We start from the raw sequence: 12,221 nt of genomic DNA, 5'->3' as shown, positions 1-12,221 counted from the left end.
GGAGGGCCGGCCGGGAGTCGGGGCCTCCACGTTGCTTTACTGCCCGCTCGGTTCCCGGAGGCCCGTGGTGAGCTCGACTCTAGCTCGACTTCAGAGCGGGCGCTGGGAGTGCCTGGAGTTAGACGAGTGACAAGTCTGCAGGGTGTTGACTTGGCTGGGACTCGGGGCTCAAGGCCTTCATTTTATGTTATAATTGAGCACCAAAGTACTGAAATGAAAAATACATTCGCTTATTGCCGGTAAAAACAAAACCCCAAAACATTTCCCATTCCACCTTCCGCGAGGAAATCTACACAGATGACATTTGGGAAAAGCACACCCACCAATGGAAACTGTAACTCTGTCTTTTTTAAGAATAGTTTCCAACGGGTGTCTCAGACAATAAAGAATCCGCCTGCAATGCAGGGACCTGGGTTCCATCCCTAGGTTGCGAAGATCCCCTGAAGGAGGGCATGGCAACCCACTCCAATGTTCTTGCCTGGAGAATTCCATGGACGGAGGAGCCTGGCCAGGTACAGTCCATGGGGTCGCGAAGAGTCGGACACGACTGAGCGACTAAGCGCATGACCAAGCGCAATGAATTATAGACTAGTTCTGCACCTCTCTGGCATTTCATTAAAAAGCACAGTTCAAGGTTTCTGTTGTGCACTGGGAGTAGAGGAATTTTCTCTAGTGTCCCAGGCAAAGACTCACTCATTTGGGAGGGTGTTGATCTGTGACTCACAGCTGTTCCATTAACAGTCATGGTCTTGGTGCTTTGGTTCAGACATCATGAATTCATTTTCCTTTCCTACACCGTGTTTTCTTCTTTAAACTGTGTTATCATTTTTCTTTTACAACTTTCTGCCCTGTTTGAATGTGGTGTTGGCCTACTGCCAGTGTAACTAAAGTGATTTTTGGTGACTGGGTCCTAAGTGTTAAGTTGCTTCAGTCGTGTCTGACTCTTTGTGACCCTATGGACTGTAGCCAGACAGGCTTCTCTGTCCATGGGATTCTCCAGGCAAGAATACTGGAGTGGGTTGCCATTTCCTTCTCCAGGGGATCTTCCCAACCCAGGGATTGAACCCATGTCTCTTATGGGTTCTCTTATGTCTCTTATGCCTGCATTGGCAGGCAGGTTCTTTACCACTAGCGCCACATGGGAAGCCTGTTTGTTTGTTTGTTTGTTTGTTTTTTAGTGAAGGCCAGTGACAAATATTTGAGGTGGCTTGTGTTAGGGCTTCCCAGGTGACTCAGTGGGTAAAGAATCTGCTTGCAGCTCAGGAGACAGGTTCGATCCCTGCATCCGGAAGATCCCCTGCAGGAGGAAATGGCAACCCACTCCAGTGTTCTTGCCTGGAGAATCCCATGGACAGAGGAGACTGGTGAGCTACAGTCCATGGGTTCACAACGAGTTGGATACAACTGAGAGACTGAGTACCTGTTAATGCTTAAACATGAATGCCCAGCTGAATAGACCTGAGCGGGGGATGGTGAGGAAGTGCTGTGAGGGTGTCAGACCTCCTGATACATGCATGGGAGCCCTTCTCAATGTGGCAGAAAACCATTGTCTTCTCACAGAATCAGCACTTTAGAACTCAAGCTTCTGGACCATAATTTAATTACAGAAACAAGCCAGGGCATTTGAGCGACTTGCCCAGTGACATGTAGCATAACCAGTGAGAAGAAGAACCTTCAGTATAATGTCCTAGAGGATTGGCACTTTCCGTGGCACCTGGCCTGGTGGCTTTTGCAAACCAGAAACATGAGGCCCAAAGGAGCTAACTAGAGGCAGGCTTAGACCTCCTGTTACAGATTAGAAAAAGCCCTGGAATTGGAGCAAGGCCACCTGTGTTAAAATCTCCATGACCTTTAGTGAGTCATTTAGCCTTTCCAAACCTCAGCTATCACGTGACAGCGTCGTGGCCTCCTTTGAATCCCGCTGCTTGTGGGAGCCTGCAGTAGCAATACGGCATGGGGAGGGTGGGGGGTGGCGTGCTGCTACTCCAGATCAGGGTCTCCTGACATTTTGTCCTGTCTTGCTTTAGCGCCTTAACTCTCATCACTCTCCCCAAGGCTTTTACATTTCTTCTCTCCCTCACCTCTCCTTCACAACCCTCAGCCTCAATTCTGTAAAATAAGAAGCAATTAGGAAACTTCCCTGCAAGTTTTTAACCCCTCATCTACGAAGTTGCCTTTTTGCACAAACTCTCACCTGTTTTCTTCTCCATTTGCTGTCTGGCTTACTACCCCCATGGCCGGGAAAATGATGCAGGTGAAGAAACTGAGGCCTAGAGGGGTCAAGGGACTTAACTGATGTTGTACAGTTACTAAGAGGAGAGGTGGGACTCAGAGTTCATATTGTTAACTGCTATGCTCTACAATAATACCTCCCAGAAGGCCTCCTCTGAAAAGCAAGAGGGTTGCAGGAACCCTTTCTCCTGGAAAGAGCTCCATAATATCTCCCTTCATAATATTTTGTTAAAAATCACCTCTTACAATGGTGGCCCTGTATGCTATCTTTGCTTTAGGAATAGAGACATATGTAGATATGAAAAGGTTTAACATCTCACAGGAGCTCAGAGGAGGATTGAAAAATCACCTGACTGCCATTAAATCATGAAAGTTTTCGTCCTAAGGGTTATTCCCCCGGGACCTGTTGGCCTCTTGAGAAGAAAATTTTAGAGTCATGCATCACTGCTCTCCGTAGAGGTTAGTCAACCCAATGATATTTCAAATCCAGGTTCAAAACAGCAAAGAAGTCAATGCACTGACCTCTTTGCTCCAGGCATCTGTGTGCAGCACTTGGGATTGCATAATCCAGGAACATCAGTGCAGCTGGCTCTGGGGTGAGAGGGAAGGTATGACGCAGGTCAGAGGTGAGGGGACAGACAGAGTGGCTGCATGAAAAGGGAGCTTCTGCTGTTTCAACAGAATTTCACAATGTGCTGGTTAATGATACTAAAAGAAGAAAGAATTTCACCACTTGAAGCCTTTGGGCCCTGATATCATGTGAGTGTGTTTTAACAAAGTGTTAACTGGAGCTGCAAATAATTCAGAAACATAAATTATCTCTCATTCAAGGATACCTTTTGTTAATGAGAAAGAAGAAACTGCTTTGATCACACAATTTTAACTCCCATTGAATATTTTTGGCTGTGATGTAACTTTTATTGAAAACCCTCAAATTTGTTTTGAATCAGATAGAATCTGTATTTGAAATAAATATGTTTGGATTTCTATCAGTGTGATAAAGGAGGGTAATTTGTGTCCTGTGAAAGCATTGTTAGGGCAATGTTTTGAAGGGGGACAGTTTTTTTATTTATCTTTTCCTTGGCAGTTTTTTAATGGTACAAGCAAAAGTAAGAAAATCAGCTAAGGTACATGTTTTAAGATCCTTAGGTTTGAATTGGTAAAATATGTTAAAAATGAAAGATAACTTATTATAGCAAAGAATTAGGAGAAATGCCTCTAAATGGTTAAACTTTAATGGGTTATCAATAAGAGGAAATAGTATGCCATAATATAAAAAAATCATATTCTCATATATGTTTTAGTACATATTTGGCTACAAGTAATAGACTGTCCAGCTGTCAGCATATTTACTTTGAATATAAAAATATTTCTAGAGATAGGAAGTTCTAGGATTGGTTAATTTAACAGCTCAAAGGCATCTGGATCCACTTCTATATTCGTCTTTTCTTTTCCTCATGATCACAAAATGGCTGCCACAGCTCTGCCTATCACATTTTCACACACAACATCCAAAGTCAGAAAGCATTCTCCCATACCAACTTTTTATCAGAGAAAAAAAAAATTTTTTTCCTAGAAGCCCTCTGTCAAACTTCTCCTTATATTTCATTGGCCTGAAACTGGGTGCCATGCTACGCCAAACATAAACATTGGGAAGAGAATGAAGTTACCATGACTGGTCTAAAACAGGTTTCAGTAAACTTCTGAAAAGGACCAGCTGATAAATATTGGGTCAGTCAAAGGAGTTCGGGTTTTTCAAATATTTAAAAAAGAAAGAGACAATGGCAAGCCTCAAAGAGCCCTCAGTCCAAGCAGAAGAGGAAAAAACAAATAATTATAATTCAGGGAAGGTGTGCAGCAAAGGGGTGTGAGTGGTGTGGCATCTCAGAGAAGGGCATGAATAAAAGATGGAAAAGAGAATCTCAGGGCAGGCCTCTAGGAGATTCCCCTATCGGAGTATGTTTTGAAAGGCAAAGTCGTCTTTTTTAAGAAGATGAACAAACGTGTGCTGATGTAGCACTCAGGGCTCTTCCAGTCGGCAGAAGCTAATTCTAGCTGACAGAGCAAAATAGCAGCCAGTTAAAAAGATTCTGGGTGATTCTCCTGATGGCTGAATGGGGAGATGATACTCCCTGAGGACTTGAAACAAGTCCTCAAACCCACTGCAGAGCGCGTCAGCTGTGGAAACCATGCTGCAGTCCCTTAAGAGCTCTAGACGTTATAGTTGGTCCCATTTTCCCATCTGATGGTATAGTTGTCCCTGTGATCCATCTATGTCAGGGCCTCAGCCTTCTTGCTACTGCTTTTCCAAAGCGAGCATCTTCTTTCCCAGCTTTGCCTGATAAGCCACTGCCACTCCCTGTCCTGCCAGGCCCTGTCCCTGTGGCCTCCTGTTTCTCATTTCCAAATGAGTTTCTCCTTTGGGTGCAGCTGATGGTTGGAGCCTGGGTCACGTGACTGAACCCTGATCTGTAAAAGGGGGCTGGGAACGTGGGGGTTTTCTGGCTTCTGTCTTAGAGAGGAAAGACCCACTTATTAGAAAATGCTTTGAATGTAGGCAGGGTTTTCAAACGGTTTCAAGCAGCCAGAAAACATGACACATGCCGGCTCTAGACGGGCTGAGCATTCCAGGGGTGAGGGGGAGCGGTATGGAGGAAGGCCACTTCTGAAGGTGCAGAGCTGCAAAGCAGAACAACAGGTCTGGGGAACTGGAGCAGTTTGGCTCTGCCAGAGTATAAAGCAGGGAATGCTGGGAGGCGGGGCCGGGAGGTAGGAGGAGCCACCTGCTAAATTCTCAGGTCTCTAATCTACTCTGCTGCTGCTACTGCTGCCAAGTCGCTTCAGTCCTGTCCGACTCTGTGCGACCCCACAGATGGCAGCCCACGAGGCTCCCCCGTCCCTGGGATTCTAATCTACTCAGTGATCTGCAACTGAAGCCCGGAAGTTGTGACTTGCGCCTTGCCTGGCCCAGGGCCAGGCCCATGGTGGGTTTTAGTCACTACCTGTTGAATCTTTGTAATCAATCTATTGGATTGCATCATTGTTGTAGAATTTGCCAGTAAGGGATTTGCTGGTGTACACAGTTCTCTCTCTCTCTCTCTCTCTCTCTCGTGTGTGTGTGTGTGTGTGTGTGTGTGCATGCGCACGCTTGTGTACACATGTGTCTTTTCTCACAACTGGGCCTATCTCCAATGGATACTTTTATAAAGACTATCTTGCCTTTTTTTTTTTTTTTGAGATATTTTGATGTGGGCCATTTTTTAAAGTTTTCATTGAATTTGTTACAATATTGCTTCTGTTTTATGTTTTGGATTTTTGGCCATGAGGCATTCCCCTGACTAGGGATCAAACCTGAACCCCCTGCTTTGGAAGGTGAAGTCTTAACCACTGGACCACCAGGGTAGTCCTGGCTAATTTGTTTTAAATGTGAGAAATATTCAATTATTAACTCATAGGGTCACATGCATACTCTTTGATGATGCTTTCAGTTAGATCTAAGATCAAAACCATTTTTTAAAATGATCATAAAATATGCCTTGAGAGATCAAATGAACAATAATATGTCTCATAGTAAGTGGAAAACATTACCAAACTTGCAAATCTTTTACACTTACCAAATTAATGATCCAAAGTAAGCATTGCAGACGTTTTATATATGTTTTTTAAATAAAATAACTGTAAAGGTGATTTCTTTTTACGTTTAGATTTTCTATTTCAATCATTAAAAGCTGTAAAATATACTTATCATTGGTTCTATTACCTTTGAAATACAGACTGTCAGCAGTATCAGATGAACATATTTTCTCCTGCAGGTTGCTCCTGTCATTTCTCATCTTCACATCTACAGCCATCCAGTACATACCTTCAGTTTTTCAGTCAACAAACATTAAATACAACTTGAACTGCCAAAGAAGTGCTGCCATCAGCTCAGGGACTTAATATATATTTTCATGATCAGATCTGGAAGAGCAGTTCCTAGTTTGGTCACCATGAACCAGAACAGGCTAAGTGACAGCAATGATGACAGATGGTTGCCTTAGCAACTGTCATGGTAGATTATCTCCAGCCCACAGCTCTTAAATCTTTCTTCTTCTCTCATGTATTTTGGTCATTGTGGTCAATGGGAGATTTGAAGTTTGTCTCTATTCTCCTGTTGAGAATCCCCTTCTAGGAACCGAACAAGACAACCAAAGAAAGAAGGCTTTATGTTGTATACCTGGGAGCTTGTGTATATAAATCATTTAATATGGGGTTAAAATTACATGTGTGATTTAACACCAAAAAGTATAACAGGGCGCTGAGTAGGATTTATCTTGTCCAATGGGATGCCAAGAGTCAGTACTTAGGGGAAGGGCATTTTTTAAAATTTAATTTTATTTTTAAACTTTACAATATTGTATTGGTTCTGCCATATATTGAAATGAATCTGCCACAGGCATACACGTGTTCCCCATCCTGAACCCTCCTCCCTCCTCCCTCCCGTTACCATCCCTCTGGGTCGTCCCAGTGCACCAGCCCCAAGCATCCAGTATCGTGCATCGAACTTGGAGTGGCGACTCGTTTCATATATGATATTATACATATTTCAATGCCATTCTCCCAAATCATCTCACCCTCTCCCTCTCCCACAGAATCCAAAAGACTGTTCTATACATCAGTGTCTCTTTTGCTGTCTCGTATACAGAGTTATTGGTACCATCTTTCTAAATTCCATATATATGCATTAGTATACTATATTGGTGTTTTTCTTTCTGGCTTACTTCACACTGTATAATAGGCTCCAGTTTCATCCACCTCATTAGAACTGATTCAAATGTATTCTTTTTAATGGCTGAGTAATACTCCATTGTCTATAAGTACCACAGCTTTCTTATCCATTTATCTGCTGATGGACATCTAGGTTGCTTCCATGTCCTGGCTGTTATAAACAGTGCTGCGATGAACATTGGGGTACACGTGTCTCTTTCACTTCTGGTTTCCTCAGTGTGTATGCCCAGCAGTGGGATTGCTGGATCATAAGGCAGTTCTATTTCCAGTTTTTTAAGGAATCTCCATACTGTTCTCCATAGTGGCTATACTAGTTTGCATTCCCACCAACAGTGTAAGAGGGTGGGGAAGGGCATTTTAGAGTTACCAAAGTGGTTAATAACACCTCCCTGTAGGGTTAACCAAGAGGTTGCAGAACCTGCTGCTTCCTCATCCATCACTAGGCTTCACCATCCCAGCCTCCTTTTCCACCGAGAGAGGAATTGATTGAGGGCTGCGTGCTTCGTCGCTAGGTCAGGTCCGATTCTTTGCAACCCCACGGACTGTAGCCTGCCAGGTTTCTCTGTCCGTGGGATTTTCCAAGCAAGAATACTGGAGTGGGTTGCCATTTCCTAATCCTGGGGATCTTCCCAACCCCAGGGATTGAACCCACGTTGCCTGTGTCTCCTGCATTGCAGGTGGATTCTTTACCCGCTGAGCCATCAGGGAAGCCCCTAAGCAGGTGAAGGGAGAAGTATTTCATGGCCATGAAGTATTTCAGAGGCCAACTGGGGGAGAGGAGGCAGGGAGAGGGCAGGGCTTGTGTCAAGAAGCCTATTCCTCCTCTTCACAAAATCATTTTGGTCACCAAGACATTGAAGGGAATCCACTTGGCTCTCCCCTCAATTGGCTACTGGTTGAGCTGCCAAGCTTGCACCCTCTGCGGTGCACTTACTGTCCCAGCCGAGCTAAGCACAACCTGCTCAGTGATGATCTTTAGAAGAGCTTGGGGTGTGTCTTGGGACAGTTGGAGTTCAAGGGTCTCATAAACATGAGGACTGGTGCCTATTTCTCAGAGATTCTGAACGTGGGGAGGCTTGGCCTGCTGGTTTGAAGGGACAGTGGCCTGGTGAAGGGGAACAGGTTTCCCAGTGGTTCTCATGATTCCACATGAAGGAGAATGTGTTACAGAAAGGAGAGGAGCCCTGAGATTGCCTGGGAAGCCAAAGGAGGTGACACCCCACCAGAATAGGGTGCTTGGGGGCAGAGGAAAGAAAGATGCAGAGGAAAGAAGCGCAGCTGCCCTTCTCTGAGGAGGTACTCCACCAAGGAGGGGGCTGGGGTGACCTGCACACCATCCCCCGAGGAGCTCTCACTCCAGCAAAGACCACCAGCATCAGACAAACTTAGAGCAGGACCAGTTCAAAAGGCAAACCTAACACTTTGAAACTAAATGTTGGGGGTTGGTGCATAGAGAGAGAGAAGCAAGCTGAGTAGTCAGGAAGGTTGGAAACCAGAAGTTTACACTGTGACTTTCATAAAGTCATTTTGATGTTCTTGAGTATATAATGTATTATATGTGTGCATGTGTATGCTCAGTCGTGTCTGACTCTCTGCGACCCCATGGACTGTAGCCCTCGGGGCTCCTCTGTCCACAGGCTTTCCCAAGCAAAAACACTGGAGTGGGTTGCCATTTCCTACTCCAATAATGTATTACATTTGTACGTAAAACATAGTAAGTCCCCTACATGCGAACCTTCAAATTGTGAGCTTTCAAAGACGCGAATGTGTCCCTGTATGCCAGCTGACGTACAGTACTACTGTACTTTTCAAGGTGTACTATAAGATGGAAAATACTTCATTTTCTGCTTGTTTTTTAGAATATTGTTTGTGTGAAATGTATTATAACCCTATTACAATTCATATATAGCTCATTTTGTTAGTTGGGTAAATAGGCTAACATTGTTGGACTTATGAGTGCATTCTCAAGATGGAACTCATTTGTAGGTAGGGATTTACTGTGTGGTAAACACAGAGGTTATAACATTAACTGTGTTAAGGTGTTATAACACTAAAGGAATAAAGTATTAGGTAATTTGCTTCATATATTCGGAGAAGGCAATAGCACCCCACTCCAGTACTCTTGCCTGGAAAATCCCATGGATGGAGGAGCCTAGTAGGCTTCAGTCCATGGGGGTCACTAAGAGTCGGACACGACTGAGCGACTTCACTTTCACTCTTCACTTTCATGCATTGGAGAAGGAAATGGCAACCCACTCCAGTGTTCTTGCCTGGAGAATCCCAGGGACGGGGGAGCCTGGTGGGCTTCTGTCTCTGGGGTCACACAGAGTCGGACACGACTGAAGCGACTTAGCAGCAGCAGCAGCAGTGGCTACCATGTTAGGTTTCTTGTTTGCCTCATTTTTATAGTAAATGAATTAACTGGATCTCAATGATGCTTTTGAACTGTGGTGTTGGAGAAGACTCTTGAGAGTCCCTTGGACTGCAAGGAGATCCAACCAGTCCATTCTGAAGGAGATCAGTCCTGGGTGTTCTTTGGAAGGAATGATGCTAAAGCTGAAACTCCAATACTTGGGCCACCTCATGCGAAGAGTGGACTCATTGGAAAAGACTCTGATGCTGGGAGGGATTAGGGGCAGGAGGAGAAGGGGATGACAGAGGATGAGATGGCTGGATGGCATCACAGACTCGATGGATGTGAGTCTGAGTGAACTCCAGGAGTTGGTGATGGACAGGGAGGCCTGGCGTGCTGCGATTCATGGGGTCGCAAAGAGTCGGACACGACTGAGCGACTGAACTGAACTGATCTCAATGATAGGAATTTAAAATGTTAATTCTGCATACCCTAATAAATAATAGGAACATTTGCTTATTCATTCAACAAATGCTGATTGGCCATCAATGGTGTACTAGGTAAAGCAGTGAAGAAGGCTGACCAAGGTCTCTGCTGTCATAGCCTAGCCAGGGAGGCTGACATAAATATGTAGACAGGTTTGGCGAGAGATCTGTAAGCTCCAAGGGGCCAGGAGCAGGTCTGTTCCTACCCTGAGGTAGCTCACATGCATAGCGCCCCCTGAAGGTGCTCAGTGAATGTGTTGCTGCTTGCTGCTGCTGCTGCTGCTAAGTCGCTTCAATTGTGTCTCTGTGCAATCCCATAGACGGCAGCCCACCAGGCTCCTCTGTCCACAGGATTCTCTAGGCAAGAACACTGGAGTGGGTTGCCATTTCTCCAAGTGAGTGTTGAGTAAATGATAAATCATTTCAGGCAGTGATGGAGTGGGCAGGTGGGCTTAACGAGATGTGAAAGTGACTGAAGAAGTGACTGTTGAGCTAAGTTAGGAAGATATGAAAGAGCCAATCATACAACAATCTTTGTGAAGGCTATTCCAGGGACAAGAATGTGCTGTGCTTAGTTGCTCAGTCGTGTCTGGCTCTTTGCAACCCCATGGACTTTGTAACCTGCCAGACTCCTCTGTCCATGGGGATTCTCCAGGCAAGAATACTGGAGTGGGTGGCCATGCCCTCCTCCAGGGGATTGTCAAAGATAACAATCCAGCAAGGCTGTACAGAGAACAGGAAGAAAGTCTAGGTTACTGGGGTGCCATGAGCAAGGGTGCGGAGAGGTAGGGAAGGCCGTCAGAGCAGTAGGCAAGGGCTGGTCATTTCCCACATTGATGCCTGTTTCCCAGACCTGCACAGACCCCACCCGGTAAGATTCTCTCTTCCTTATATCGGTGTCTGTGGAATAGACTCCTTCTTATATTGGCTTTTGTGTGATAGAAATATCTTTCTGTTGGTACTTTATCTGGGTAGTGTTTCTGGGCTGTGTTGGGTTAATTTTGTGAGGTTTGATACAGTGATAAAGTGAAATATTGCCCTCTGGGGGCAAAATTTCTAAGTGCAAAGGGGAAACTTCAAGATTTTAAATTGGTGAAAAAAATGACCTAAATTAAGTTACTAAGGATCACGTTGGTGGCTGAGTAGAAAAAACATTGTGGGAGAGTGAGAATGAGGGGACAGAGATGGGGTAGGTAACTGCTGAAGCAGTCAAGGCCCAAGACAGTGAGAGCCTGGACGTGGCATCTGGACAGCGGGACAAGAGATGGCAGAACGCCCAGCAGTCTTTTGGTAGAAGTACGTGCGTGTGCGTGAGCACTCTCTCTCACACACACTCCATACACAGCACACACACAGCATACTACACACAGCACACACACACACACCACACCACACACACACACCACACCACACACCACACCACACACACCACACACACACACCAACCACACCACACACACATCACACACACACACCACACACACAGCACACACACATCACACACACCACACCACACACACCACACACACACACACACCACACAAACCATACCACACACACACCAACCACACCACACACACACACACCACACCACACACACCACACACACACACCACACACACACCACACACACACCATACCATACACACCACACACACACCATACACACACCACACACACCATACCACACACACACCAACCACACCATACACACACACCACACCACACACACCAACCACATACACCACACACACCAACCATACCACATACACCAACCACACCACACACACACAGCACACACCACACACACACAACACACACCAACCACACCACACACACACTACCACACACACACACCACACACACACCACACACACACCACATACACACACACCATACCACACACACCACACCACACACACCACACCACACACACACCACAGACACACACCACAGACACACACCACACACACCAACCACACCACACACACACACACACACCAGACCACACACACACACACCACACACACACCCACCAACCACACCACACACACACACCAGTCCACACAAACCACACCATACGACACACACCACACCACATACACAGCACACACACACACACAGCACACACACAGCACACACACCAACCACACACACACACCACACACACACACACCAGACCACACATACGACACACACCACACCACATACACAGCACACACACACACACAGCACACACACAGCACACACACCAACCACACCACACACACCACACACACACACACCAGTCCACACAAACCACACCACACACACACCACAGACACACACCACAGACACACACCACACACACCAACCACACCACACACACACACACAAAACAGAAC

At 45.7% G+C, this 12,221-nt stretch overlaps 1 protein-coding gene across 1 annotated transcript in view; it reads left to right on the top strand.

Moving 5' to 3' along the window:
* LOC104985516 (testis-specific Y-encoded-like protein 5) overlaps positions 1–12,221 on the top strand; it is a 17,618-nt gene that overhangs the window by 796 nt on the left and 4,601 nt on the right. The window lies entirely within an intron of this gene.

The sequence above is a fragment of the Bison bison genome, unplaced genomic scaffold (assembly GCF_000754665.1).
Source record: "Bison bison bison isolate TAMUID 2011002044 unplaced genomic scaffold, Bison_UMD1.0 scf7180017864048, whole genome shotgun sequence".
Classification (NCBI taxonomy): Eukaryota; Metazoa; Chordata; class Mammalia; order Artiodactyla; family Bovidae; genus Bison; species Bison bison.
The sequence above is the reverse complement of the archived record's forward strand: the minus strand, read 5'-3'. Positions and strand labels throughout refer to the sequence as shown.